The 23,904-nt window shown below is 36.4% G+C and overlaps 1 protein-coding gene across 10 annotated transcripts in view; it reads left to right on the top strand.

The window, feature by feature from the left end:
* Positions 1-2,498: 2,498 nt before the first annotated feature.
* LOC129779830 (potassium voltage-gated channel protein Shaw-like) overlaps positions 2,499-23,904 on the top strand; it is a 268,655-nt gene continuing 247,249 nt past the window's right edge. For 5 of the 10 annotated variants that reach the window (XR_008743781.1, XM_055787546.1, XM_055787555.1 and 2 more), the window contains exon 1: positions 2,512-3,532. The gene's annotated coding sequence lies outside the window, so the exon portion shown is untranslated. Of the gene's footprint in view, positions 3,533-23,904 lie in introns of all 10 variants that reach the window. The other 5 variants (XM_055787549.1, XM_055787553.1, XM_055787551.1 and 2 more) reach the window with 3 other exon arrangements.

Consider the following 23,904-nt stretch of genomic DNA (forward strand, 5'->3'; position numbering starts at 1 on the left):
GGGACACTTGGGTTTTTATTGCCTTCACCTTGTCTCGTAATAAATTCGCGCATCAGGCTCGTTCCGGTTATAACACCCTTGATTTCAACTACGTGAGTGAGAATGGAAACTCGATATTCAATTGTAAATTGCTGGTCGGCAACAAACTCGTTTGCGCTGAACCACGACAACTCGCGGTTTATTTCGGTCTAACCTTTATAATTTCAGTCATCTTTCAGTATCTGTTCAGATTTTTGATGATCTGTAAGACTTTCAAAGCATTTCTGTTTGATTTAGGCCTGAAGAAAACAACCCACGGGCATTTTCTGGATAGAGCAGAGTTCTGATTCAGAATCAGGGATATCCATATCAGGAGATCCTCAACGCTCTGCTATTTTATGGGACAGATATATAACGCAATATTATTAGTGTTCTCGACGAACTCAATCCAAGCTATAAAATGAGTAAAGAAGAATGAGGTATGAGGTTTGAATAGGAGAAACGATGATACAATCGGCGATGCAATCGCATAGTGTAATTTCATGTTTTCCTCCATTCTGTTGTCATTCTGTTTCAATTAAACGTGTAACATCGCAAAAAACAGCCTCTCATTAATGTTTGCTATCGTCAGCTGTTAAATATTACAATCTATTTATTCTAAAATACATAAATGCACAAACCAGTGCAATTAAAATTGTCGATCGACTGACTGAGTGTTGTGCTGGGTACGTAACAAACCAGTCCGGAAAACTGAAGTACTTGTGAAATTACCGGATCGGTTACGTGGCTGTTGCTTTTGCTTCCAACATAATTCGCCATGAACGATCCCTCTTATTATAAATTTTGGAAGAGATTCAGGGTTTTTCTAAACCCTAAAGCGCGGACTCGATTATATACAGTCTCCGATTTCTTTTCACTGAATATAATAGAATCCTGTATATAACCTAGTCAAAAAAAATATATTATTTTATTTGTTTTTTATGCATATATTTTTTTTTTGAAATTCAAAAAAGAATCAGAAAACAGCTTTCTCACATAAATTTTTTTTTTCCAGAATCTCTCAGGAAGTTATAGATGATCATATTTGATGGAAAAATCGGTCTACGCATATGCTCGGATTTCAACAATGAAAGAGTTATAGAACTTTTTGTTTTGTTTCGGACTATGTTGCCTCAAACTGGCTCTACACTAAAAAGTACGCTGCGTAAACCAATTCTGTTGCTTTCATTTGAAAGATAAGAAAATTTAGTACAGGATATAGTAGTGGAACATCTAAATTATGGTATTTTGATAACATTTTGGAAGTAAAAAATGTAAAAGTTAGTAATTTTTTATGCGAAATTATCAATTTTATCCCAAAAAGTCATATTGAACTTGATTCCCGATCAATCAAATTAAAGCTCTCAAATTACTCTACAAGAAATTCTTTGATGCCCAGCTTCTATCTTTCTTAATTTCGCTGCAATAACGATATAAACAATTCCTGGTGAAAATTCAAGCAAAATCTTCAAATATCGCGATTTTAACCCCACTCTACTTATAATAGCCACTTAAATTTCACCTTAACGTTGAAAGGTTAAGTTTTTTCTTGGAATAAGTCATATTTGAGCTATAAAGTATTTTTTTTCAAACTGTATATAATCGAATAAAAAATTGTAAATAATCGAATCACATATAATCGAGTCTGTATATAATCTAGTCCGATTTGTATTCACAACTTTACTTGGTTTAACTTTACTTCCAACCTTACAATTTTAATTTGAAAAAGCATGGAAATTTTCATTTTTTGACACTTTTTTTAAAAAATTATGAATGTTTTTAACCCTTTACAAAATCGTGACAACTATATTGCCACCCCGAAATTTTTTTTGTCGCACATGGAATATTATAATCAAATATCTATATTTTTTTTGCTGCACTAGGAATATTGTTTTAGTTTTTGCATAACCTAAGGCGTAATAAAGTGGGCTTACAAAGCAACGCCAAATAGTGTTTTTGGGGTCAACGGACAGTGGCAACTATATAGCCACTAATATTCTCAACTGTTTCAATAGTTTATTTTTCATCAAAGATAAATATGTGTTCTTCCTCGTGTAAGGGTTATGTTCTTAGAAGCTTGAGTCGATTTCCACGGCCTTATAAAGGGTTAATTCGAGCTTAATATCGTTAATAATATTGTTATGGCACTGGGAAAATATAGTATGGCGTCGCTGCATTACTAACAATTACTCTTCTGTATATAAGGACCCTGCATTTAGCCACTAAAATAACGTTTTTTTTATTTCCATTTCCCTTTGGAAAACAGGAAATGCTAACTGCAATCTGATAGCACTGCTGTCTTCCATTTCCCAAAAGCGCAAAACCAACACATGCTGCCATCCTCTCACTCAGCAAGCTTTTATCGTTTTTCCGTCAGCTTTCCCGCTTCCACAAGTGCTTCCCTCCCAACACATTTTCCACCTTCTCACAATCTTCCTTCCTTCCTCCCAAAGCGAGGAATAGCAGGTTCAGTTTTGAATACACCTCCACCGGATGGACAGTTTCAGTCTGATTCGGGATCTGTCGGCGAGAGCACGTGTGGAAAAGTGAGTGAACCCCATAACGGCCTAGCTGTTGTACTTTTGAAAGTGTCACCATGTGACGCCACGCGCGCGCCCCCTTAGAATGTTGCATTTGGCCCTCGGAGCAGTTAACCGGCGCTTTTGATCACCGCTTTTTTTTTTGTTTTTTTTTTCAACGAATCTCGCTAGCTGAAAGATGAAGAAACATTAAAATCGGCGTGTGTGAAGTGTTTACATAGAGGGTCATTATGTGTTTATCTCGTGTGGAAGTAGAATCTAGCAGTGTAAACTTGGAATGAAATAATCCCAAAGGTTTCGGTTCATTTGCCTAGTAAGTAGCCCCGAAAATGTGTAGCGGACAAGTTCAACTAGTGATTTCAAATATTAACAGCGGTCAGCCGGTCCTGTCGGTCGGCAGGACCCAGAAATGGGACAGTGATGTGTAAATATTGCCGTTAGTGTTGCTTTAGGGATGGTGCGCTATCGGTAAGCCAACCAAAAAGAACGGATATGTTTGAAAGGAAGTGCTGAGGGTCGCAAAAACGTGTGCTGCAGCCTCCGGTCGTGGTTGCTTCGGCAGTGGCTTTGAATGTATATGAATGTTTGATATTGGCAAAGAAAAGTTTATTTCATGCGGTGGTAATTTTAGAACGATGTTTTCTTTCGAAGCTTGAAAAGGATTTACAGAATGCTGGTTCGACTCATGGTTGAAAAACCGAACGAGAAGGGAATGGGAAGTGAAACCCAATCTTCTTCACTACTGAGACTATCCATTTTGACACCTCGCGCTGAGCCGCGGATAATCATAATTATTCTTCCGAGCTTTAGAGTGTCTGCAAATTGGCTTCGTGCGCTTCATCCGATGGTTTATTTATGAACGCTGCTTTCTGTGTGAGTGCTTCCGCTAAAGTGAAACGCGGATGGGGTGACGAAAATTAACGACCACCAACCAACGGGGAGAATTTGGAATCGTTCGCACCGAGTTAACGTAGGTAAGGTTTCCCCTGGAATGCTTTTAAAGTCTTTTAGCGCCCATTATCTGCGCGCTCGTTAAATGAGTCATCATCATCTGGTAATGACACTAAAAATATATAACCAACCTCAGACCCATACTGGTTCAGTGTTTTGAGCTTTGGCTCGTGTTTATCTCGGCGGAAAGTTGTAGCGATTTGAGTTTTATGAGTTTATCTGCCGGTTGGACAGTGGAGAGCAATTTGAATTTGTATGTCGTTTGTAGGATCGAACGATTTTCACTCTTCTGGTTTTTCTTCTCCTCTCTTCAATGGCACAAACGTTCTTATAGGAATTTTGACTCGATTACTTGCGTTATTTTTCTATATCCAGCAATTCCATGAAAAAACGATAGACCAAAAAAGTGTTCCAATTTTTCTCAAACTGATGAATATTTACGCGTTATCAAAATAATTCTATACCCGTAGACCTGTTGGATTATTGTGGTGCACCTCCCTGAGTTATAGTAGTCTGCAAGAATGTAATAATTTTTTTCGTAACTTCTAAATCGCTTGATCGAATTTTGATGTCTTGCCAGAAATTGAAAGAAATCTCGAACCCTTACATATCTCGAATTTCTAATGTAGTCTTGCGTTTTTTTTCCGTCATCAATTGAGATTTGTTTACCCAGTAAGATCTCTTAATTGTGTATGACACGAAAAGCCCAAAATATGCTTAAAATTATAGCGAAAACGGCGAGACCCATATTTTGAAAACAAATCAAACTAACTAAGATTTTAAAAAAAATGTCTATCTAGATCAACTATTCAAAAACGCGCAGAATATTTTCATATTTCTGAAGGAATGGCTTCATTTTGAATGCATAAAATATTCTAAACTGTTGTTGAATTCTCATTGTTTTTGGCCACACAATATCGAACAAATAATTATTTGTTCAAAACTCAAAATGCAACAAATATGCACGATGGAGCCATCGTTTGACAACCTTACTGTTGTTGTATCGTACCCTAAAACTGATGCGTGAACTTAATTCTAACTCATAACCCCGAAAGCGATTTGAAAAGAGTGAATTTTACGAGTAGAAAAAAACATATAGGTTACGATTTGTGTAAATTAATTGACTTCGAAATTAGAAGAGTTATCTTCGTTGAGTTTTGGTAAACGTTATGAAAATTATATTACGAGAACATAAGACGCATCATGAAAACTCCGTTCTGCAATTTTTCATATTGATTTATGTTATGAGAACATATTTCACAATATCATTGATCTACGTTATTTCTTCATAGAATCACAGCATTCGGTGTCAGAATTAGTTTATTTGTTAACATCAGGGGTTCTCAAACTATTTTGGGCAATAGACCCCTTTTTCAGAATTAAGTGAAACCCCAGACTCCTATAGCCAAATTTTCAAACAAAAATCTATTTAAATATTTTGTCTTATTCATACAAAAAGAAATTTCGATGCACTGGAGATATTGTTTTAATTTTTGTATACCCAAAGGCACAATCAAATGAGCTTACATGAGTGACACCGGCAAGCAGTGTTTTGGGAGTTAAAGGGCAGTGGCAACTACCACCAAATTACCACCAATTTTTTCAACTGTTACAATAGTTTATTTTTTATCGAAAATAATGTGTTCTTCCTCGTGCAAGGATTATGTTCTCTGAAATTTGAGTCGATTCCTTGCCTTACTTCCACGACCTTATAAATGGTTAAGCCAGGGTTGCCAGGTGTATTGAACAGAAATTTGGATTTTGGAAAATCGAAACCCTGGAGTCGTCTGGATTTTGTCGATATGTTTTATATTTCATTGCGAATTTAATGGAACATTTTCACGAGAACGTCGTTTGATGTTTGTGGAAGCGGACACGGTTTGCTGACGAGCAATGACAATGAAGTGTCTTTCTCAAGACAGGTAAAGAAGGAGTTTGGAATGAGTTTGTCCACAAGGGCCCTTCTCAGAACTAAAACGGCAAAAGTTTAATATCTCTATAATTCAACACAATCAATCAATCAAAATTTTTACGTCTGATATTTAAAACAGGATTTAACAGTTATTTCTTCTCATCATATATCGACACATTAGATGTGCACCAAACTTCGGTGTTCAGTAAATTTTTGAGATAAATTTACTTGATTGCGGGAATGCCAGTTCACCACCACGGGTAGTTGTGGCTAAAACTGTACCCCAAAACTTGTTGTTCATACAAAGAATAGTCTGAAAAATCAACATTGCGCAGCTCTCTGAATTCCCCTTAGCTGAATCATTTCTCAGGGAACCAGATTTGGAAAATTTTCAGTAAGCGGTAGAATGGTTTGATGTTTCCTTCTGATTTATCATAACCGAGCCTTTGAAGTTGAAGTTGATGCATTACATTAGCCCTAAATTCGTTGAGCCGATCAACAGATATTTTCCCATCGTTTTCGTACTCCCTAGTGAGTAATTCAGCCGTTGTCCCAACCTACATATTTTCCAAGCTCTCGTAATTTTGTTAATTAAACTCAACTTTTATCAGATCTTTTATCGTTTGGATGAACTCATTTGTAAAAAAAAATATTCAATATCGTGCGGAACAGTCGTGAAAAGTACGAATGAAGAATCGGTAGGACTCTCACTTTGAAATAGCCTTTTGATGTTGTTAATCACATCGAGTATTTATGACCAAAATGTCAAATAAAGACTAGTCCACCACTTTGTCGTTCGCAACATGATTAATATGTTTCACAAATCTAGAGTAAAATCGGAGCGGTTCATATCTCTCAAACACTCTTTGCACCACTGCTTCCAGTGAAAGCCATCTAGTCGCGCATGGATGCAGCAATTTCAAGGGTTTTGATTCAATAATTTCCTGAATCTCATCACACTTACTAGTCCGCAAGGGACTGCAGCTAAGACAGCTATTGGTCTTCTCAATTTCACCAGGAATATGGTTACACGCATACGAAGAGTCTAAGGCAGAATTATAGCAAATATACTTCATAATGAAATGGACAATCTCCTTTAAGCAAAGCGTCAAGTGAGTTGCCTGGTGAAGTCATGATCTTTTCTACATCACCCTCATGCCAATCAAATAAATTTAGTATGTAATTTTGTCTCTCTTGAACAACGAAACCATATCGTCATACAACGTTCTAGAATCCGTTTCGGTAACCTATATAAGGTCATAAAAACAATCATTCACGAACAGTATACAATCCTTTCAATAGCTAGTTCTGGCTACTATGGGTGCTCATACTGTGTTTGAACCAAGCCAAATATTTGACTTATTGGATGCCTAAAATATTTTTTGGTCTGTTCTTCGAACCTGTCGGTACATGGTTAGGTTACCTAAAATAGTTAAGTTGATCTTTTTCCATGTTCGATGTTCGACATTGTTTGCCACTGTTGATAATTGAAGAGTGGCAAGCAAAATAGTGCTAACTAAGTCTGTCAAAAAGTGTCAATTATTTGACCTCCGGACAAACAGGCTAGTGACTATTCCTTCGACAGATCCGTCGATTCGTCGGCAATCAAACTGAAATGACTAATTGGCTCCTCGTGTTGACCATCTCCGAAATTATTCGTGGTCACAGCAGTCACTTTAGTGCTTCTCAGTCGCAGCATGCTTCAAGAAATCCTTCAATCTTCCAAGACACTTTATCTCTTTACTACATACTTTGTAGAAACTGGCATGCTTATCGGTGCTCTGGGAAAGTCAGCTCAGTCTGGCTTCTCAATCTCGTCGGTAAAATCTGTTCACTAACTGTTTCAATAAAACTAGCACAAACAAGGTTTCCAACTCAATAAAGTCAAATGTGATTGTAGATTTTTTTTTAAACCTGGATAAATCTGGGCAAACTGCGGAAAGTCTGTGCCAGACAAAGTATGGTGTGAATATCTGGATGCTTTACCAAAGTCTGGAAGATTCCATACAAATCTGGAAGTCTGGATGACATCATTTTCCGATCAAAATTCAACAAAATAAATGGATGTGAAATCATACAAATATTGATTTTATTGTAAATATGTTGATGCAAATTACTCACAAACACTGGATTAGGCAATTAATTTTTTTTTTAAATATAAAAATCGCACGTTAAGAATTTTTTTTTAAATCAGTGTTATGAGATGAACCTAATAACTTTCTTGCTATTTCTACTGATGCAATCTCTAGAAATAAATTAGTAAACGAGTGTATTCAAGTTACAACAAATTTTAGAACGCAAATGACAAATGCACTTGCCAAATGCGGTATTATACGAACTTATGCGCGCTCATCCATTTGTTGTGTTTTTCAAAAGAACAACAATAATACTTTCTACTAGAAATCAAGTTGGATCATGTAACACAACTTATACTGTATCTTGAAAACTTCAAACAAGAACTTGTGTTAATTAATGGGGTTCAATTTTTAGACCTCGTCGACCCCCAAAATCAATTTTCGTTCATGCCGACCCCTGAGAAACCATTATCGCCCCAAGGGGTCCATATCGACCACTTTGAGAGCCCCTGGTTTATATCATAGCATCACTGAAATGAGCGTATCGTAAATTAACAAATTAGTAAAATTATCACAATTCAACGGTGTATGATGGATGTCCTGAGCCGCTTCGTGTGACATCTGACTACCGATCCTGAAGCCCGAATATGACATAAAAACAGTTAATTTGAAATCATTCTCAAAAGTTATGTCCTTTTTTGCACGGAGCGTGAAAGTGCCATCGATAAATGCGACAAAATGGCAGGAATTTTGCGATTCTATGTCTAGTAAGCAAAGAAGAGAGCCGGTTTGAGAAATTAGGGGGTGAAAATCATACCGAAATACAACGCGGTGTTAAATCTGAAGGATTCATTCGACTAGTAAACTGTAGCAGCGGTTTGTGAAAGTGATACTTTTGTAACTTCTGGGACCATGTTCAAAAATTTATCAAAAAGAGTGTCTGAAGAATTGGTTTCTGCCTTTTATAGTCTTTTATCGTCTTTCAGTGAGGATGCCAAATTAAAAAACACATCACGATTTCATGAAAAAAACGTTGCAGTGTTCGTTCTATAGGGAATGTGGAGAGAGGAAATATTGCAATGTAAGCTCCGTTTGTTTTCAACTGAGTCCGCCATTGCAAATCCAGCAAGCGACCAGACAACATTCTTTCCTGGTGCTGAGTGTTTAACAGAGGTTTTGCATAATATGTCGGAAAAATGGAATAATGGAAATTAAAACAAACAGCGATGCAATTCTGTTCGATGCTCTGTTGCCGTTCAGCGAAAGATACTGCATAGTAGAATCTGAGGATTATTTCATTGGAAATTATACTATCTAGAGATGCAGTTTTGGGAGATACTGAAATACTAATTGGATATTGAATAATTTCAGTATTTCGGTTACGCTCTGAACTTATTTGTGCTAAATAATTGATCTATACATTTCCATAACGTTTGTGGGGGTCCGTCTTATGTTAAAGAGAAATTCAATTGTATCTTTGGAAACTCATGTTTTCCAAAACTTGAATGCAGTTTCTTACAATTCAATATACTGGTTTTCGAAATAATCGGCCAAATGTTTAACAAAAAAGCGTTTTTCAATTTTTTTTCTTGAAATTAAAACAGACCACAAAGTAGAACCATTTTTTTTCGATGTAGGTAATATGGACATATAGTGGGGGGAATATGGACAGGTTTGTGTTATACGAAGCGTCGAAGTTTATCGCTCGTAAGAGGAATAATTTTCTGCATTCGAGGTCTGAACACATCACAAATGTATGTTAAACGGTGGAAAAATCGAATTAATTCACCTAGAAGTGATATTGTGCCGTGATAAGTGATAGTGATAAGTATTCCGAGTGTTTAGATTTTCCATGAGCTTTTTTATACAAACGGTCTTTTTCAAGACCATTTTTCCGAAATTCTGAGCTATCAACATTGTGGCCTCCTTCAACCGAAGGATCTGCCGTTTATGTCAATGGTCAGGGCCAACAGGATATTCAAATAACCATACGAAGGATTTAGAAATTAATAGAACTATTAAAGTGCAGAATCATTATACACGAAATAACAGAGCAAGGTGGGTTAAATCGTATTAGAATATATTTAGGTTTTCATTACAGAATAGAAAAGCACTGAACTCAATATCGATATTTTTCTTTCTTACAGTTTCAACATATCTTCGCATATCTTGAGAACCATGCGGAAAAAACTAGCTCTCATATTTAGATCCCAAAGTTGTTACGTATTGAAAATTAACAGATCCGAAAAAAAATGTCTTGCATTTTGACAGCTATCGAATTTTCTAGTCGACATAATTCATTGTTTGTCATATCAATGTGACTATATATGTTTTTTATTTCACTTCCCGAAATATGTGTACCCAGAGACCAGTTAAAAACTAAGCTGCATAAGAGCTGAAATCTGCTCCTTTAAGGTTATGTAAGTAAGAATACCATCTGGTCTGAGGTAAAAATCAATAAATAAATAGAAATACGTAGTGAACACTTACATTCATTACTCAGATGTAATGATGTAAATATTTTTTCTCATTGACGATCATTTCTAATAATGCTGTAACCTTCAATTACGTTATCACATGTTGAGTTATTCAACTAGAAACACAAACAATGTTTAGTTTACAAAATCACCAGACCACAAATTCACGTTAGTAACACTGTTTGTGCTAGTCGATCATAAGTCTGGATTCGAGTTGGGATTATTAACCCTAGGTCTACGGGACGCATCGTTTCGACGAATTTCGAATTTTATATGGAAAATTACGAAAACCGTTTGTATTTTTATTTAATTTCTTGCTTTTATCAATTGATCGAGGTAAATATATATTGACGACTATTTTCTTCAAAAGTGTTCAACTATCGAAATCCTCTATGTAGTACACCTATCTCTACGGATATGCGCCAATTTGACGCGAGAATTTTTTTTTGTTGCATGTATATAAAAATGGAGTGATGTCTGTCTGTCTGTCTGATTCTTCTAGACTCGGAAACTACTGAACCGATCGACATGAAAATTGGTATGTAGGGGTTTTTGGGGCCGGGGAAGGTTTTCGTGATATTTTGAGTCCCCTACCCCCTCTCTAAGGGGGGGCTGCCATACAAATGAAACACAAATTTCTGCATTACTCGGAAATTAACCAAGCAAACGAAACCAAAGTTGGCATGTGAAAGTTTTAGGGTGCAATAAATGTTTCTATGATGGTTAGACAGTCCTTCCCCCACTCAAAGGGGGGGCTGCCATACAAATGAAACACAAATTTCTGCATTACTCGAGAATTAATCAATCAAATGAAACCAAATTTGGCATGTGGAGGTTTTAGGATGCAATAAATGTTTCTATGGTGTTAAGATACTCCTTCTCCCTCTCTTAGAGGGGGCTGCCGTACAAATGAAACACAAATTTTTGCATTACCCGAGAATTAATCAAGCAAATAAAACCAAATTAGGCATATGGAAACTTTAGGGTGCAATGAATGTTTCTATGGTGGTTAGATACCCCTCCCCCCTCTCTTAGGGGTGGCTGCCATAGAAATAAAACACAAATTTCTGCATTACTCGAGAATTAATCAAGTAAATGGGCGGGACGAAGTTTGCCGGGTTAGCTAGTAATATATAAATCATATAGACGAATTTCACGCAAACACGTATTAGGAGTTGGCAGCACTACTTCAGATTGTAGCCAAACGTTTTGGCTGTAAAGATATTGGTCATTTGAAGAACTTTGCATACTTGAAATATTCCAAAAACAAACATTAAACTACTTTTTTTTCAAAAATTAAAATTCAATTTTCTTAATAACGTATTTTTTATAATTCTTAAAATATACTGTGTGAATAGCCCATAAAATTATCAACAAGACTTTTACAGGAAAAAAAGTTTTTCTAACAACAACTTTTTCCCTTTTTTTTTTTTGAAAACAATACAACTTTATTTTGTTAAAAGTCAAGATAGATATTCGACAAAGTTTTAAATATTATTAAAATATGAACTTTCATCGAAGACGACAACTTTCTATCTTTTATAGTTCTGGATCAGGAGGCTTTTTTGTATGAAGACTCCTAAAAAAATACGTTATACTTGTAACATTTTTTTATGTAAATTCTCGCGTTTGACATGTTCTTGACATGTTTCTAAATAGAAAAAAGTTTGCAGAACGTGTAAATCGTGATAATCTATATATATATATATATATATATATATATATATATATATATATATATATATATATATATATATATATATATATATATATATATATATATATATATATATATATATATATATATATATATATATATATATAAATGGATTTCTGTCTGTCTGTCTGTCTGTCTGTCTGTCTGTCTGATTCTTATGGACTCGGAAACAACTGAACCGATCGCCATGAAAATTGGTATATAGGGGTTTTTGGGGCCGGGGAAGGTTTTCGTGATAGTTTGAGACCCCTCCCCCCTCTCTAGGGGCGGCTGCCATACAAATGAAACACAAATTTCTACATTACTCGAGAATTAATCAAGCAAATGCAATCAAATTACTTATCTCGAGGATTTAGGGTGTAATAATTGTTTCTATGGTTGTTAGATACTCCTCCCCCTCTCTTAGCGGAGGGGGTGGGGGTTTGCCATACAAATGAAACACAAATTTCTGCATTACTCGAGAATAATCAAGCAAATGCTAATTGGGTTGAGGTTTTAGAGAGGGTACAGAGGTTTTAGGGTACAATAAATGATTATATGGTGGTTAGACACTCCACCCCCTTCTCTAAGGGGGGCTGCCATACAAATGAAACACAAATTTCTGCGTTAGTTTTGGTAAAAGTACTGAAATTTTGTAGTAAAAAATGATTTTAAAAGGTAGACTAGAAGAACAATCAATGAACAGTTCTGCGATTGGACCCATGAACATGCGCTTAGTAAGAAAACGTGGATGTGATAACGAAAAATAAATTTTGGGCGGGACGAAGTTTGCCGGGTCAGCTAGTTTATACATAAAACTGTTACGAGTTGAATATTAATAATAGTTTTTCACAGAAAATATGAAAAAAGCTGTTGTCAGAAAAACGATTTCCCTGTAAAGGCGCCCATCTTCCGATGTATGGGTGACTTGTTGGACATTGTAAGGGCTATTTATACCTTTTTTTCAAAATTTTAATAACATATGTTTCGGAGAAAAATGATTTTCAATTTTAAACAAGTTTTTTTTTTCAATGAACTTTTTTTCAAAAAATTGTTTGATAGTTTTTAATGAAAACATTAATAATTTCCCATATTTCATTCCTAAAACAATATTTTGTGGATCTTATAGTTTTTAAATTCAGGTTTTTCGAAAAAAAAAGTTGAAAGAAACTCAAAATAAAAAAAAATAACACAAAATTTATCAGACCTACAAAATTTAAGTCAAAGAATGAAATGTAGGAAGTTATTCATGTCTTCAATAAAAAAAATCGAACAAATTTAAAAAACAAATCATTCAAAAAAAAAAATTTGAAAATTTTTTTTTCTGAAAAAATGTTTTTTCAAAATTCTGAAAAATAGATATGAAGAGTCCATACAATTTCCAACAAATGTTACACAAATGTCACGAGTAAAACATATTTTATTCAGGAGTCTTCATACAAAAATGCCTTATATTCCAGAAACTATAAAAGATAGAAAGTTGTCGTCTTCGAAGAAAGTTTATATTTTAATAAGATCTAAAACTTAGTCGAATATACTATATCGCTCTATTGACTTTTAACAAAATTAGGATTAGTTGTATTCTTTAAGAAAAAGTGAAAAAGTTGTTTTTATTAACACTTTTTTCCTGTAAAAGTTCCTATCTTCCGATGTATGGACGACTTGTTGATAATTGTATGGGCTATTCACACAATTTTTTTGAAAATTTAAAAAAAATACGTTTTTGTGAAAATTGAAATTGAATTTTTGAAAAAAAAAAGGTTTTTAATGTAAATTTAAAAAAATAATTCTTTCAATATTTTTTTATTTTCTCTGACTAAAATTTTTTAAGTCTTATAGTTTTTGAGAGCGAATTTTTTGAAAAAAATATTAAAATATTTTTGGTTCTTTTCAAAAAGTAGCCTAATTGTTTTTGGAATAGTTCAAGTATGCAAAGATACTTAAAAGACTCATATGTTTACACCCACAACATTTCACTGATATCTGACATAGTGCTGCCAACGGCCAGTCTAGTTGGCATGAAATTCGTCTATATCTCCGTGAAACAAGCGATAAAAAACTGTTGCCGAAAAGCGACAATAGAGAGAATAAAACGCAGGATTTCAATTGATGTCAGAGTTCGAAGAAATTTCAAATGTTTCAGTTGCCTAGCTCGAGTATTGAAAAATGAAATACTTGAATATTTTGTGAATTAATAATATTGTGAACCTCAATTTCACATATTTTTATTTTGAGCTTATAGGATATATTTAAATTGCTTTCTAAGTGTTAATATATGTGTGTTGCGTCAAAATGACGCCTGTTCGTAGATATAGCTATATAAGAAACGTGTTAACCCATTCGCTACCAAGACGAGTTTACTCGTCCTACTATTATAACATGCAGGTTTTAGAATTAGCAATTTTTTTATGGCCACAAACAGAAATATAAATATGTAAAAAACTTGAAAAAATACTAAAAATAATATTTTTTACAAAAATCATACTTTATTCTTTATAGAGAATGATCAAGAAATAACAGGGTAAACAATAACACTCAAAATATAAATGGCAATGGGAATGACTTCATATAATTTAGGCTTGACAGCGAATGGGAAAACAGGAAAAATATAAATAACATCAAACAATTGTAGGTCAAATATCGATATTATAGAATGCATTAGTATATCAAAAATATATATCGAAATTCTGGTTCCATAAGGCTTTCGAAAAGTGGATCAAACACTGGGAAAAGTTCATCGCTGCCGACGGAGATTCCTTAAAAAAGACGATCATATTTTCGAGGATCCTCGCTAGCTTCGAACAACTCGAATTTCAAAACTATCCAGAACCGTTCACCTGATGCGCTCAAGTAAAATTATTGGTGCGTTAAGCACAGTTGAACTCAAAGTAGTGAAAAATGAAATGAGGGATGAAAATCCATAATGGAATATGCTACTTAGAACACACTTAGAATGAACGAATGATAGTGCTCGTTCCGTAGCCCCCATGATAGTACTTTTTACCAAACACTGCAATTCCTGCAGCAGTACATAGAAACGCATCAATGCCACCGGATAATAGGCAGCCTTTGATTGCCCCCCATTAATATCCACTTCAGCACTCGAGATACCGCGAATGCCGTGTTCAATTGGCGCTAATTACTACTTTAACGACCCGTATCGATTGACGGGGGGAAACGCATAGCAGCAAAAAAAGCGCGCCCCATTTGAAGCACATTCAGGATTGCAATCAACGTGATTACGCACGCCCATCTTTCCACCCCCCTAACAGATCAGGATATCCTGGGGAGGGGTAGGGGAACAAAATTAAACATCAAGGAAAAATGAGCGTCAATTAGCGAGACGCCAATGTCTGGCTTAACAGCTGTAGTACTTGTTCTTCGGAGGATATCAACGGTACTTCAGCGGATACCAGGCGGAGTCATTTGAAAGTAAATCAAAATAATGCTAACGATGTGTTGAAATAAAAACAAGGTGAGCTCTCAGCATGAATGACAGAGTCAGCAAAGAATCACGCACATTATCGATTATTGTGTATATCAGAGACATTCATATCATGATTTTCGATGATGATTTGTTGCACATTGAAAAACTTTTACCGCGTTGTTATTTATATTTCTTTCATTGTGAAGTTACATCAAATCAGAGTCAAGTTTCGGCTTGCTGTAGAATTTTTTTTCCCGCACATCAATTTCATGAATCAGGAATGAATTCCGTTGAGAAAGTGCAGCCTTTGCAGCTCCAACATACATTCCGAGATCGATGGAAGCCTAAATCCCACGATAAATTGCTCAAGCGGAAACGAGACGGAGTAAACATAAATCCGAACAATAAACTGCAAGTGCTTGAACCTAAAGCCGTACACAGAGCCGCCTGCTTACTCTCTCTCAGCTACATCCTTAGAAGGTGGGACGGAAAAAAAATCCGATGAAAACTTATCGACGCTTTCGGTGGCGGTGGCTTAGCTTCCCGCATTTTACGCTTCTCTAAAGTTATGCCATTCACTGTTCCGCCCTATGGTCTAAAGCTAAACCGTGCCATGTGAAAGAGCGTGAGCTAGCGGTTTGGGAAGCCGAATGAGTTATTTGGAGTTTTTAACCCGGAAAACCCACAGACAAAGCGATTGCCTGAAGGATGAGAGAAAGAACGCGAGTGGAAGCTGCTCACTGAACTGAAGTGGAAAATTTACTGAAAACTTTTCACTTTTATGGGCGTTAATTACTTGTTTTCGCAGTTGGCTTCCCTTTTTCACCGTTCTTGGCCACTTTGACTCGCGAGGTTATATTCTCGTTCCTTGGTTTCAGCTTATGAAATTATTGCTTCATCGTTTCTGAAATCGGGAAGTTTTTGAGTTGGATTTGGTTTTATGATGTTCGTAGCAAGCCGCTGTTTTAGCAGATTGATTTTGGTTTAGATAATCCGATGTTACAATCGCTTCCTTAGCACAATCTAACAATTTAAACCCATCTATAGTTTTGGAAAAAAAATATATGAAAAACATGACTCATTTTCTAAAACGACTCAAGCTGTGCTTGTGTTTCGTGCTTCAAAAATTGCAAAGCAAACAGAACACTGTTTGAACAGAACACGCACTGACAAAGAAAGCAAAATACGCTATATTCTACAAATTTTACTTCGATAAAGCCGAAAATCTCTTTCAATGATATCGATACCTAATTTATTGAATAATTCAAAAGTAGTCCCTATTTTATATCATAATTATAAAAGTATTAGGTTGGGAAAAAAATCCATTATTTTTGGGTGGAATTCAAAACTATTTCTTATATGCTTTGGATCATCCGATTTGGGTCAAATATACACCGTTTCGTTGGACGAATTGTTGCCGCTCTGAAGGTAGCTTCATAATGTCTCTATCGTATATGTCTTGGTCCTTACTAGCGGAAAACCACAGCGATAGATTTTCACAATCTTCTCTTGATCCCAATTTCTTTCCATTCTGGAAATTTTCCAATGCGAGAAAAAAGTGATAATCGTTTGGTGCTAGATCCGAATCATATGGAGAATGCATGAAAACATTCCAATCTAGCTCTCGGAATTATGTGGCCTCGCGTCGCCTGACGGAACAAAACACCTCTTCTGTTGGCCAATTCTGAACGTTTCTGGTCAATCGCTAACTTCAAACGATCCATTTGTTGACAGTAGAGATCATAATTAAATGTATTGCATTGAATTTAAAACAAAAAATTAAAAAAAAATTAAAAAATGTTGTTTCAAAAATGAAAAAAAATAAAATAAAATAAATTAAATTGCACGTGTTTCACTGTTGCCGTATCGGCACAATGAACATCAATCACAATTTCAGCGGCCTGTAAAATGTACCGAATTTTCTCTTTGTTGACCTCCATTGTTAACACCCTGTAACGCACAACTGAATGGAACAAAAGAAAAACAACAACATATTTTCTTAGTATGAAATGCCACCTTTACAACGAGCCTAAACTTGAAATTGTATGATCGATACTACGTGAGATGTTGAGCACTAAAGTCAGCCAACGAGAAAATAACGGATAACTTTTTCCCCAACCTAATATTATTGAGCAATTCCAAATGGAATCGTCCAAAAAATGCAGATTGCAAAAACATGTGTTTTTGATTCAGATGGAAGTTTGTATTCCGTTTGGGTTGGAGGAAATATGAGTTTTCCACAGCAATTGGGATTTTTTCTGACTCAAGTGTAACTTTTGAAAAGGGCGTATCGATTTTAGTAAGTGAAATCTTTGATAATTAATATCTCAAAAACTATGAGTCGTACCGAAATAGTAGGCCGTATGAATAAGAAAAAGTATTTACTTATTCTGCCCGTTTCCAAGTAAAGTAAGCTGTCCTAGTTTTTACTTGAATCCATATGAATAAAAGTTTACTTTACTAATTTAATTTTAACGCATATTCGAATTCGAACATAGTTTTTACTTTGTCAAACATCTGTCAGCTGATTGTTTAGGTTTGGTTTCAAAACTTTTTTTTTTTTTGAGCTTGAGCTTGGGTAGACTGTACAGTTCGTAGTAGCTCTCCGTGATTGACCAGAACCAACCAAATTACACAAAGAACACACAGAATGACGCTTGGGACTAGCAAATCGTTCTCGTTGTGCAATTTTCGGTGGTTCGAGCTTCAAATGGTCAATAACGACGCCGGCCACGTCCTTACAGTCACCAGGGGAAGGGAAGGAATGTTAGTATGATATTCTCCGCCCGAAGGCCAGAAGGGTCGCCTCTATAGCGTGGTTCCCTAGCGTTTATCATGAAAGGGATAGTTGTTAGTGGGAATGGTAAAGAAGAATCAGGATTCACTGCGGTAAGTGATGTGATTCTAAAAACGCGAACTCTCAACTATTTGACGAAATGAGATTTGAAAAAAAATATACATTTTTATCGGACCGGTCATGCATTTCGCTATTCATCGTGCGTAGGGAAAAAAAATTGAAGAATGAAAGAATCAAATAATTAACGAACTCAAGAACTGCAATAAAATATTAAACTATGTTAAGTTGCGAAATCTAGAGGCGAATGAACTGAAAAGTTTAAACTCTCTTAAAGCAAAAAAAAGTCACAGGAGGGTTGTGTCCGAGACACGACCGCATAGTTGACGTAGGATTCCGTTAGGCTATCTGTTGATTTTGGATATGTTTGAAGAATTACATCGTTAAACTCTTTGATAATGATTTGGTGACCAAACGACCCGTTCTCCAGCGGGAACACACCTTGGTTTTTATTTATGAAAATTGAAATGAATCGTTTCATATATCAAGTAATTTGCAACACAACTGCTACCATATATTTTACACTTACACTTGTGATAAATTTTTCACAATACACGATCAGTCATTGATATGCAATTCCACGAAGCAACAATTCGGTGGGAGCAAAAGCTCCCCCTACTATCATGTATTTGCAAAGCCGATTTCCCCAAGGCAGCTTGGTTTTGATGTCTCTGTTAGGGACCCGCCACACGTGTCGTAAATTTCGACCAATCAGATGTGGTTATTTCCGTTAGGATAGGGGTTGAAATTTTTCAATAGTTCGATAGTTAGTTTCATGACATATATTATTATCTTCAATATAAAAATTTTTTTTGGAGTGCCGAAATCGATTGACGCAAAAATTTCATCAATCCATCATGAAATGACTGAGCAATATGCGTTTGAAATTGGACAATTTTCACCATGTGCTCGATTTTCGATTTTCAATTTATACCCCAACATGTTACCGAAAGACGTAATCCTATTTCAAAAAAATAAATACATTTAAATTTTATCAATTCAAAACTGCCTTCTGGCCTGCTAGTTCGATGGGAGATTAATCTGCCGCCCTAAATGAATATTGCGCATGGCGTCGCTTGGTGCCGCCGAAAGCAGACTCGTTTGCTGAGGAGTGCTGAGCGACAATGAAAATGTCGTTCTAAAGGTAGGTCGAGAAAGAGTATGAACTAGTTTTCTTCGCAAGGGCCCTTCTCAGGGCTAGAGACGAATGAACGTAAAGTTTAAAGTCTCTATAATTCAAAAGAAGAAAAATATTGCTACCAGATGTCACGAACTTCGACATTTTTTGATACTATGGTGCTACTCGCCCGTGTAGTTGGCGCAAAGGCACCGCAAAAATATTATTTTTATTTTATAGAATTCCTTCATGCATTTGTCTAATACGGGCTGTGTATCGTTCGTTCTTGTTTTTGAAGGGACTTTAACCCAAAGGTCATTCGTCCCTAACGGGCTGTGTATGACTTAGAGATGTGCCATCCGCTCATGAGCTGTTCCGAAGAATCGACTCTTTGAAGTGAGTTGACGCGGAACAGCTCGCAAAAAAAATCAAACAGCTCTTCAGCTCACTTTGATGATGATGAAGGAGAGAAAAGAGCTGTAGAATTGAAGAGAGTGTGTGAGCTGTAAGATTCAAATGAACTGACCGTCTCTCGCTCTTCGTGTTAAGACATCAGTTTAGTTTCATTTGTCCCTCGTCTTTTCAACTGTTATATTCGCGTTGACGGCATTGAGCTTTGTTTACCAGTTTAGGAGGCGCCAAAAATAATAATTGGCTCTCAGGCAGAATGAACACGTTTTTAAAATTCAAATTATTAATGAAAATTAACTTCTGTGTATCAAATGAGTATTCTATTTCAATGAAAAACACTTTGTTTGCAGGCGGTGCAAAAATCTCATAAGATTTTTTTTTTTTTTTTGAAGAAAACTTTCTATTGTAATGTAAAGCCTCAGTAAAAATGTCGGAAATGTTGTACTCGCCGAGTCTGTTGTAAATAATAGTCTGGAATACGTGTTTCAAGTAATTAATAATATGGTGTGAAAAATTTCATTTGAATTTTAACATTTTCAAACTGGCTTCGTGGCTATCGAGTTTGGGACCCAAATTGAAAGTCGGCACTGACAACTGAGCTGAAGAGCTGTTCATAAAGAACAGCTCATTTAGATGAGCTGATATGATCAGAGCTGTTCATCATGATGAGCTGATTTGCACACCTCTAGTATGACTGGAGCGTTCCGTTATATACATGCATGCATATGTCCTTTGCTTCTTTTGCCAAATCCAGTAAAAGGTGGTTGATGAAACGTATGTTTTTGACGTGATACGTTCCATGTTAGTTGTTAGTAGAAAATGTAAAAAAAAAACAGTATTTTTGATCGGTTTTATATAGTTTTTGTGGTAAGTGGAAAACAGTAAAATAAACTCTTTTGTTTCAAAACAAATTGATAGTCCTGAGAAGGACTGGAATGGTTTAATGGGTTGTACGGAATCTGCTGCGTTTCAGTCGGATGTAGCAGTTTAGTTTTGGGAGCGGTAGCTTTTACGGATTCGCTGATGCTTTCCTTGACTTTGGCGCCATCGGCTTCTGTGCGTCGATTTGCGAGGGTTTGATTGGCACAACCACGACGAGCTAAACGACGGATAGCGGGTGTGATACGATGCGATGCAATGCACTTCGCTCCTCTGCCTCATTTGCCGCATCTGATTGTTGATGTGAAGAGGAGCGCACCAGCAATGCACACTAGATTTGATTCGATGCTCTCTGCTGCTTCCTCTTTTTTGCTCCCTTTGCCGCACCGCATCCATCGTTGGTTGCCGATGGCTTCCTCTCCTTTGCCGCACCGTATGGTGTTGGTTGATTTGTAGAGCACTGCACACTAGAAGCTCAGATGTTTGCCGATCTGAGCGTTGAACGAGAATGAGAAATCCAAAAATGCTACCGTCCTTTTATATCAGTTGGTATGTGAGAAATAGGCGCCCCCCACTCGCTCGCCATTCAAATATTTGACTTATCGGGGAACGAAAGAATCTAATCCACAGCACAGCATAGATTATATGCCAGCAAAGATTGCTTTTACAAATCGGCCAAACAGAACCCGGGATTTCTGTTTAGATAATTGATTTTGTAAACAAATCAATTCTACACGGTTGTCAATTTTGTATGTAGCCACTAAATGTACTTACAGTACATACACTCGCAATAGGTTTGATGGCATAGAGAATGACTGTAATACAAACACAGTCAGTTGCATAATATGTAACATTTTTGTGGCACACTGGCGTCAAAATGCTACTACTATTCAGAGCATATATGAAGTGAAGGAAATGACTTACGGGTGTGAGAAAATTTTCTGCAGAAGTTTCGTAACATTTGGAAATCTTGCCGTGTATTATAATCCCAAGAATTCGACGAACGGGAAATTTCGAACAGAAAAACAGTACGTTTTCCAATAAGAATTATGTGAATTACGTTGGTAATGGGTTTATTTTTCTATCGCCGCATGAATCATGAATTGTTAATATATTGGATCAAAATGAAAAGCGATTTCATTAAAAATATATTATTTAGCACTTCGATGTTTATTTAAAATTATATTTGACGTAACTTTTATCGATGTCTGGTCAACGAATATTCGCTCGATTAATCGAATACTTATAGACATTTCCTCGAATGAATCGGTTATTGCAATATGCCCCAACGAAAATTTTAGACATTTCTAGACGTGATATGATGGTTCCCTGTTAGTTGTTAGTAGAAAATGTAAAAATAAACAGTATTTTTGATCATAGTTTTATATAGTTTTTGTGGTAAGTGGAAAACAGTAAAATAAACTCTTTTGTTTCAAAACAAATTGATAGTCCTGAGAAGGACTGGAATGGTTTAATGGGTTGTACGGAATCTGCTGCGTTTCAGTCGGATGTAGCAGTTTAGTTTTGGGAGCGGTAGCTTTTACGGATTCGCTGATGCTTTCCTTGACTTTGGCGCCATCGGTTTCTGTGCGTCGATTTGCGAGGGTTTGATTGGCACAACCACGACGAGCTAAACGACGGATAGCGGGTGTGATACGATGCGATGCAATGCATTTCGCTCCTCTGCCTCCTTTGCCGCATCCAATTGTTGATGTGAAGAGGAGCGAACCAGCTGCTTCCTCTTCTTTGCTCCCTTTGCCGCACCGCATCCATCGTTGGTTGCCGATGGCTTCCTCTCCTTTGCCGCACCGTATGGTGTTGGTTGATTTATAGAGCACTGCACACTAGAAGCCCAGATGTTTGCCGATCTGAGCGTTGAACGAGAATGAGAAATCCAAAAATGCTACCGTCCTTTTATATCAGTTGGTATGTGAGAAATAGGCGCCCCCCACTCGCTCGCCATTCAAATATTTGACTTATCGGGGAACGAAAGAAGCGAAGCAGGCGAAAAAGAAATGACGTCAATTTCGACCAATCAGTACCGTTTGGATAGAGGTTGAGATTTTTCAATTGTTCGATATTTAATTACATGATATAAATTATTTTATTCAAGGTGAAAAATTGTTATAGAGTGCCGCAATGTTTTGATGTAAAAATCTCATCAATCCGTCAATCCGTCACTGAGCAATATGCGTTTGAAATTGGACATTTTTCACGATGCGATCGATATTCGTTTTTCAATTTGTACCCCAATATGTTCCCGAAAGACGTAATCCTACGTCAAAAAAAGAAGAAGATGTATCATGACATCATGTACATCATTTCGTCCACCAGAAACAGGTTTTTTTCCTCTTTCACATTTATTTTTCTTATCTGTGTGTTGTGGATGAGTAGAGGCAACTATTTTTGGTACGGGTTCATTTTCTCTGCTATGATGTTTAAACTCTGTTAACCGAAATGGAACCAGTGTGGAATTAGTATGAACATAGGACAGTCTTTCGCCACTAATTGTACAGACCTGTCATGCGACACGAATAATTAAACATTTTTTACTTTAATTACATTTTTGTAATCATCCTTTGTGCAAATTTCTACAACACGATCAATTTTTAAGAGTATTTTCAACCTAGATTATGTATTTTGCACTCTTTTCCAATGGTTACTTGTTGAATTTTCAATGACTTTTACGTATATTGCGTATTGAATTTGCAATGACTTTTACGTATATATAGGCCTTCGTTAAGATTCAAGATACCAAATCTGAGATATTCGAAACACCATCTGGTGTACCTCAAGGCAGTCACTTGGCACCTCTGATCTTCGTTTTGTTCATCAACGACGTGTGTGACCACCTAAGCTCCTGTGAGTTGCTATACGTTGATGACCTTAAGTTTTACCGTACGATCAACTCAATGCTAGATTGCTGCGTGCTTCAAACTGATATTGTTCGGTTAATAATGTGGTGTCAGATGAACGGCATGCAAGTAAATCAACGATCTTGGACTGATGTTAGACAGCAAACTACGATTCAACGAACACACATCCATGTCGATCGCAAAAGATAATGCCATGTTTGGATTTTTACGCCGCCATACACAGTTCGAAGACGAGCTAGAAACTTTGTATTGTTCGTTGGTTCGTAGTGTTCTTGAATATGGAGTACAAATTTGGGCTCCATATCATGCTGTCCACATGTCACGAATTGAACGAATTCAAAAAAGATTCGTAAGATTTGCGTTACGCCGATTTCAATGGTCAAATCCTGACAACTTGCCTCTATACGAGCAGAGATGTGCGCTAATCGGAATGCAAACGCTATCGAGTCGACGAGACTTTGTACAGTTTTTGACGTCATTCGTCATTATATTGTCTGCAGTAGTCTGCTACAGGATGTCAATTTTCATGCTCCAGCTTCGCAGTATTAGCCTTTTATGGGTTCCAAGACACCGTGCTGCCTACGTGCTGGCTACAACAGCCCGCTTGACAGATGCTGCAGACTCTTCAATGACGTTTGTAGATATTTTGATCAATACAACAGGTTAAGCTC

The sequence above is a fragment of the Toxorhynchites rutilus genome, chromosome 3 (genome assembly GCF_029784135.1).
Source record: "Toxorhynchites rutilus septentrionalis strain SRP chromosome 3, ASM2978413v1, whole genome shotgun sequence".
NCBI classification, from domain to species: Eukaryota; Metazoa; Arthropoda; class Insecta; order Diptera; family Culicidae; genus Toxorhynchites; species Toxorhynchites rutilus.